This window comes from Aricia agestis, chromosome 4 (genome assembly GCF_905147365.1).
Source record: "Aricia agestis chromosome 4, ilAriAges1.1, whole genome shotgun sequence".
Taxonomy (NCBI): Eukaryota; Metazoa; Arthropoda; class Insecta; order Lepidoptera; family Lycaenidae; genus Aricia; species Aricia agestis.
The window spans coordinates 20,946,205-20,953,920 of NC_056409.1; the positions used below are offsets into that span (position 1 = coordinate 20,946,205).

A 7,716-nucleotide genomic window follows, 5' to 3' on the forward strand; every position below is an offset into this window, starting at 1 on the left:
TAATACTTTATGATATGTTTATTTATCGAAATCGAAGAGGCTCTGACATGGGCGTACCAAGGGGGGCTGCCCCTGCTGTCGACGTCAACATGATCCAGCTGCCCCCCCCCCCCTGGATCATGTTGACGTCCCTACTAAGTATATTATCTAGTATTTTTATCTATAAAAATCATCAACTAAAACTTATATATATTTTTTTTCTATAAAAACACCTAGCTTATAAAAAATCTGATTTGCCCCCCCTGACCCAGAACCTAGGTAATTTGCCCCCCCCCCCTGGCCCAGAACCTGGGTATTTTGCCCCCCCCCCCTGGCCCAGAACCTGGGTATTTTGCCCCCCCCCCCCCTGGCCCAGAACCTCGGTACGCCCATGGGCTCTGACACTACTAGATCGATTCTGCTGTAGTTGTTACAAAAATATTATTACTTTATTTAATACTAGCTGTTGCCCGGGACTTCGTCCGCGTCAGCAAAATGTGATAAAAAAAGAAAATGAAAAAGAGAGTAAGAGTAGTAAAAACGGGATCTTGTTAAGTAGTTGATCTGATCACTTTTCATGAACCTAAAGTTGTAGATAAAAACGCCAATACTGTATAGAAAATCTTAAAGATAACGAAATAAGAGTAGGGGAGAGGGGGGCTAGTTTTAACAGATTTTGAATATTGTCATTTATCTTCTTAATTTGAAAACCTTATGTTATTATTTTTATACCAGACTGACGGAAATTTATATGACTTGCATATACTAAGCAAAAAATTCATCTAAATTACTTGGATCCGAAGGGAGACGCATTTTTTTTTAAAAAGTCAGCGGTTAAAACTTGCCCCGTTTCGGGGGCAAATATTAACAGTGACGGGGTAAGTATTAACGCTAGTAAACTTGTCAGAATTTCATGTAACCATGGAAGTAAAAGAACAACATAGTAATAAATTGGTTATTTATTTATTTTTTGACATACAAGTGTTAAAAAACAATAAGATCTTCTGTCAAATAACATAAATTTCCTTTTATGTCATCCAACCTGAGCTGTTTCCAGCCCCTATGGATTCCACTTGCAACAAAAATTGAATGTGATCCTCGGATTCGGACATCAGTGGATTTGGTGTTGCCGGAGTGCCGCCAGAGTTATAGATGTGGCAGCTCCAACTTGCTTGTAATACCAAATATTAACGGTTAATACTTACCCCGTTCCTTTTGTTAAAACTAGCCCCCGAGGAACTATTTTGATATAACTAATTATTTAAAAAAAACTATAGGTATATTTAATAAAATAACACGGAAATGTAATTAACAACTAAATAACATTAATCATATATTTTTCATATGTACATTATAAAATTAATCATATAAAAATCTGAAATCGCAAAACCAAATAAATAAAGAATGAATCAAAAAATTCGAGACGTAAAAATGTTTGTTTACCTGTATTTTTGCACCGACATTCCATAACTTCACAACGTGGCGGCCGGCGGGCAACACACTTGTCGCAAATCGTTCGCCGACGTCGCCCGAACTTATAACATTTAACGTCTTACCGTATTGTTATTTAATTTAGTAGTTATAGACTTGTTAATACTTACCCCTGTTAAATCTAGCCCCCCTCTCCCCTAAAACAATTATTTTTAAACAAAAATTGAAACCGACTTCCAAGATAGACATTAGTAATTTTCATAAATGAACTAAAAAGTATTTATTAATAATTCATATTCTGTACTCAGTATTTCTGTTCTCAATCTTTATAATTAATTGTGTTGTATTTTAAAATGACAAAGGTTGTCTGGCAGAAACTGCTGCTAGCAGTAAGACCGCCTATTTGTACATATTTTTCCGTTATAGTGTTTTTTAAGTTTAAGTTTTAGTTTTAAGTTGTACAAATAAAGTATTTTCTATTCTATTCTAATTGAAGTCGGTACCAGTCATATAAGTTGCAGTTATATTTTGTCATAGAACTGGCGATTAGGTTAGCTGGTAGTTGGTACCGACTTCAAAATAATGAAGACTGAGTACAGAATATGAATTTTTTAATACTTTTTAGTTCATTTAATCTGGATCTATAAAAAAACGGTAAATTGCACATAGAAATTGCGCTGAAGTTAGCTGCTACGGAGTAAAAAATTATGAAGTTTGTCCCAAAAAACATCCAGGAGTTCCCTCTATATCTCACCACTACTTTCGGAAGCATTGTACCAAATTCGGGTTATTGTATCTCTATAAACAGTAAACACTAAATAGCAACAAAAGAGTTTTGAAAATCAGTCAACAAACGGTGGAACAATAATATTTATAATCAAAGGCAAGATTTTTGATAATAATGTGATGGTTCATGGCATGATTATAGTGATGATAATGATTAGTATTATTGACACATTGACATAATAATATGCTTTTAGTTGTTGAAACAACGCCAAAATTGCCGAACATTTATCTATAAGGATTCAAGAGTTCTGTACAGCACCTTCGGAACCAGGGTGTACTTCTGCGCAAATTCTTATTTTTTGGTAGTTTAAGCTTAAAGTCCTTCAGAAAAACGTAAAATCACCATATGTTTCCATGTAAATTTTAAGAAGTCCTGTCGATTTCTCATAGATTGCATCATTAGATCACCACTTTTGTGATCATGTTACCAAATTCGGGCTACATCTCATACAACAACAAAAGAATTTTGGAAATCGGTCTACAAACGACGGAGTTGTCCGCGAACCAATATTAAAAAAGTTAAATATTTCCTCCTCCTTTTCGGAAGTCGGTTAAAAAGTAGTCTAAGTTATGCCTTACTACATCAGCTATGTGCCAAAAAAAGTCCCGTCAAAATCGCTCCAGACATTGCCGAGATTAGCCGGAACAAACAGACGTCTGTCTAGACATACAGACAAAAATTGTAAAAAATGTTGTTTGGGTGTATGTACCCTATATACATTCATATGCATCTAGTACAAAACAGTTCTTTCAATATTACAAACAGACACTCCAATTTTATTTATATGTATAGACTATAAATGTAAAGATATAGATGTATAGATAATCTACTAGCCACGTCTTCGTCCACGTCCGAATTTGGTTAGTTTTTGTGTGTATTTGCGTAAAATATATTAACATTTGTCAGATTAAAATATACAAAATTCTCTGTCACAATGTTTGTAAGCGAACTGCTCAACCGATTCAATAAAATTTTGCATACATACATTCGTTAGGCTTGAGGATAATTTTTATCTGCTTTTTGATATAATATATTATTGATACTAGAAATAATTTATGTGGCAAACTGACGTTTGCCGGATCATCTAGTCAAATATGTATAGAAAATTCTCGGGTCACAGTGTTTGTGCGCGAACTCATCCAAAACGGTTCAACCGATTATAATGCTAGAGTCTGGCTAGCGAAAGATGAGACTGGAAAAAGGCGGCAAATTCAAAAAATCTACGTATGGCAACCTTGTCTATAGTCGGAATTTTTTTTCGCATTTTATATAAACATTCGAAAGCTTTTTTTTATAAAGTTTATTTACAATTGACTAAAATATATAGGTTTTTCGACAACTTTTTGCCATCTTGTTGGTAGGGACACGATCCCATTGCTCTAAAAATTTTGGAGCTTCTGATGAAACAACTGCGACAAGTGGTTTTGGCAGTCCTCTTGTGATGTCAACCTGACACTGCCTAAGGAATCCTGCAGCGATTGAAACAGGTGGAAATCTGAAGGTGCAGACATTGTAGTCTTAGTAATAGGGTCCCGTTTTTACCCTTTGAGTATGGAACCCTCAAAAGAACATTTTTCAAACAAAACCTTATAATATATTATGTAGTAAGTATATTATGTACTCTTCTAAATCCTTACATAAATGTACCGTCAACTTTGTTCATACTCTTATTATTATTTATTATCAAGCGAATGGTCGAAGTAGTGAATTTTGCATATAATATTATAATGTTATCACTGTTTGACAATTTAATCTTATCATTACAAGACCGTAGCGTTGTTCCGAAGAAATTTATTCGATATTTCCATAGTATCGAGTACGACATTCATTGAAACCAAATCGATTTTCAAATCGCTGTCATACACTAGTTTTTGTCAAAACGATATCGATTTAAAGCCGATTTATTTTTTCAATCTCTATTGCCGCGGCCGCTGATTCGTCTATCGCCACGAAGCTTCGTGCTATGAGACGATACCATTGGACAATACACGCAGATCGTCCAATGGTATCATCTCAAGCACGAGGCACTACGCATGCGCGGCCGCTACATATGGGTTTGACAAATTATTTGTCATGATAATTTTATCATATTCGTAAACAAATAAACATATTTTATATTAAACTAGCTGTTTGACCGAGCTTTGCTCGGTATTCGATAAAACACGAATAAAATTACATTTTCTAGAACTGATTCCTAGCTAGATCGATTTATCGCCCCCGAAACCCTCCATATACAAAATTTCATGAAAATCGTTGGAGCCGATTCCGAGATTCCAATTATATATATATATATATATATATATATATATATATATATATATATATATATATATATATATATATATATATATATATATACAAGAATTGCTCGTTTAAAGATATAAGATTAAAAAGCCTTCTACAATTGTTCATCGGCTCCCTTTTTTCTTTAATGGTTGTTTTTAGTGTGTTTATTTAATTTTTGTTTGTTTCCCATGGTTTCGATTAAATATTTCTCAATCCGGAGTAAAGGAAAAAGAAGTACATCCTCTCCTCAGGCGCGCGCGAACGCGACTGTTGGCGAATGAGAGGTGAGACAAATTTAGCTTTGAAGCTCCAATGTGGTTTTTCTTAAATATCTTTAAAAATATAAAGAATATTAAAAATCCGCTAGGTCGAACCCTCGGCGATAGACTTTTATTAGATGTGTAAAAATATTAACTCAGTTTAATGCATGGTTTTGGCAATATATGAAAAAAATCGTCAAAGTTAGATGCATTTTTGTGATTTTTTTCTATCGAGAAAATTTTACGATATCGTGTTTTCGCTCAGATTGAATTCTCGGAAATATAATGTAGTATCTGTGTTTAGAAAATTAAACAATTCGGGGCTTATTATCAAGTACAAAAATGATTTATAAAATCGACAATTTTGGATTAGTCGCCTTCTTAAGGCCATCCCCTGAGCAAACGAACTTGACCATACATTTGCCGCGTTGACCATACATGAGATCGCGCCAAAATCTTGTTTTCGATCTATTGGCGTGTGTTTCAAATAACCATGATTTGTAAATACTAGGGAGATACTGAATGTATACTTGAATTTAAGTAAATTGGTATAACTTTGGAAGCTGATATCATAAGTATAAACAAAAATAGAAAATTAATAACTATGAAAGGAAAGTTCATATTGTACTGAAGATTATTGCTGCATTGCATTATTATAATTTTGTAGCTTTCAAGTTATGAGTTAATAAGGCTCTAAAAACGGTAAATTACGGCATCTCCGTAAAGGGAGCGCCTTAAGTGAGCTCCGCGGAGTCCTGGATATGCCTTGTAAAGGCTCCGCGAGCGATACATGAATTGATTTTAGAAATGTCATCAGACAGAAGACTGTTGACAGAAGACAATTCATTCTATCTTTGAATGAATTATCTCCATGCTGTAAAACATATTTTGGGGGTCCATCAAAAATGTCACTTCATAAAAGGGTTTCGCCACCAAAAAGTTTGAGAACTGCTGGTTTAGACATTGTTGGGATCGTATCTAACAGAAAATTAGAATCCTCTTTATTATCATACGCTGTGATTGGGACTTGCTAAAAAAGCCAGTTTTGAACATCATTATCATGTTTGTTAGATTTTACACAAGACAAGCTTCTAACTCTACGTACCATCACTTAATAGGCCCTTATTATTACCTTTAAAGCTACTAAGGGCTAAAATAATTCACTATACAGGCCCTTATTACCTCTAAGGGCTATATTTATGGGTTGCGATACCATGGTGGCTTAACCACTCCTTTGGCATAATGTGGCTTATAGGTTTCGTTACATTCACGAAAGGTAACATTGAAGGTTATTTTCTTCTTTGTTATACAATACTTTTGTCTTCTTCTTAATCTCTCTAAAATCTTAAATAAGTACCCCTTTTTGCAAACCTACTTATGTCGTGCACATACAGGTCAACCAAAGTTAACTTAATGAGACAAAGACTCTATAGTCTATACTATGTGTTTTTTACACGTTTTATAAATTAGACCAGTGTTTTTCAGCCTTTGCTTTTTTATTACTTTAACTTCGGAAGCTTCGCGACTCAGATGTTGAAAATCAATGCATTATTGACCAGTATTATTGCTTTTCATTGTTCTACTTTCTTTATACTGAGTATGAAAACAGAAAGTAATAATTAGTCCACGCATTTAGTATGACAGATATAATTGATTTACATTTCAGGAGAACGGCAGTCAACAAAATCGCTTTTCGATTAAGTCTGAGTTTGTGGACTCCATTCCTATCGTTTTCCAATGACTATTAATTTTCACTCGGCCGAAGACATGACAAAGCCGAATTTATGTGATTTACGTTGGCGTAATATCTTTGTGCTTATAAAATCCGACAAGGAAAGGACTCTACTATTATTCGTTATAGTATTTACTTTATATTTAACTAAGTAGTAATAGTAGGTTTAGGTTATTAGGACGCTCGTAGGATTTTCATATATATGTAGAATATAGATAATATAAATGTACGGTACCATTGTTCTTGAGGGTCAATCAAATCTTTTTCTCTTATTTTGTGCAATAAACTCTTGTTCTTCTCTTTCAAAGCTGTGAGCTACGTTTTTAACATATGATTGACCATAAATCGTTTGTATCTACGTTACGTAGAGGTAATGAGGGTAGATTTATACATCCAAATCTCATACAATATGCATATCTCTCATACATAAATGTAATATTAACTCACCTGGGTAAAGGGTCTAACGATCGCTCGTTTCCACTTCCACAAATCATCAAAGTCCAAGTATCATTATATGTCACATAACAACTAAGTCCGGGCGCAACCCTCAACAAAACAAGTCGCAAGTTTGAACCAGGTTCATCTAATGTAGTCACAACCGGAGAAGACGGGAAAAAAAGTTTACCGTACACAACCTTCGAAGATAAATAACGCTACGAAAATTAGCTAACCTTACAACTGAAGTTTGTAAATAAAACACAGTTCACTAGCGAGGCCGCGTCACATCCGGCGCGGACGGCCGGGGGACTTACGGAATATCACAACCATGGTGGGCTACATCGCGCACGATTTCACAACACTGGAGAGGTAAACACGGGGCTCCGTCCGCACATCGCGCACGGCACCGCCGGGCGCCGCACCGCCGCCGGCCGCCACTCCGCCCGCCTATAAATAGTGAGACATCGAGACGCGGCCGATGTCGGATGGCGGCGGAACTGTCACTGAAACTGTGTTTTTAGTTTGGCGGCCCGACGTGTGCGTCTCGGACTGTTTGTGCCGTGTTACTAGCGGCACGCGCTCGCCGCGACCGCTGAAAGGCGAAACCTGTTGAAATAGGACGGCGGCGCGGGAGAGAGCGGGACGGCCGCCCGCCGTACGCTCCGCCGCGGTTTTCAGGCGCGTATTCGGTGAGCACGTGTGTGCGTGGACCTGCATGGCTACGGGCGCTGAATCGGTGGTAGTGAGTTGTGGAAAACTCTCTTAGGGCGCCTTCACAAGCTCCGAGATTTATGCTTTTCGTG

General features: G+C 36.2%; 1 protein-coding gene across 4 annotated transcripts in view; it reads right to left on the reverse strand.

The window, feature by feature from the left end:
* Nucleotides 1-7,467, reverse strand: part of LOC121726239 (flocculation protein FLO11) — a 257,477-nt gene extending 250,010 nt beyond the window's left edge. For all 4 annotated transcript variants that reach the window (XM_042113496.1, XM_042113497.1, XM_042113495.1 and 1 more), the window contains exon 1: nucleotides 6,923-7,467. The gene's annotated coding sequence lies outside the window, so the exon portion shown is untranslated. The remainder of the gene's footprint in view (nucleotides 1-6,922) is intronic.
* Nucleotides 7,468-7,716: the final 249 nt, after the last annotated feature.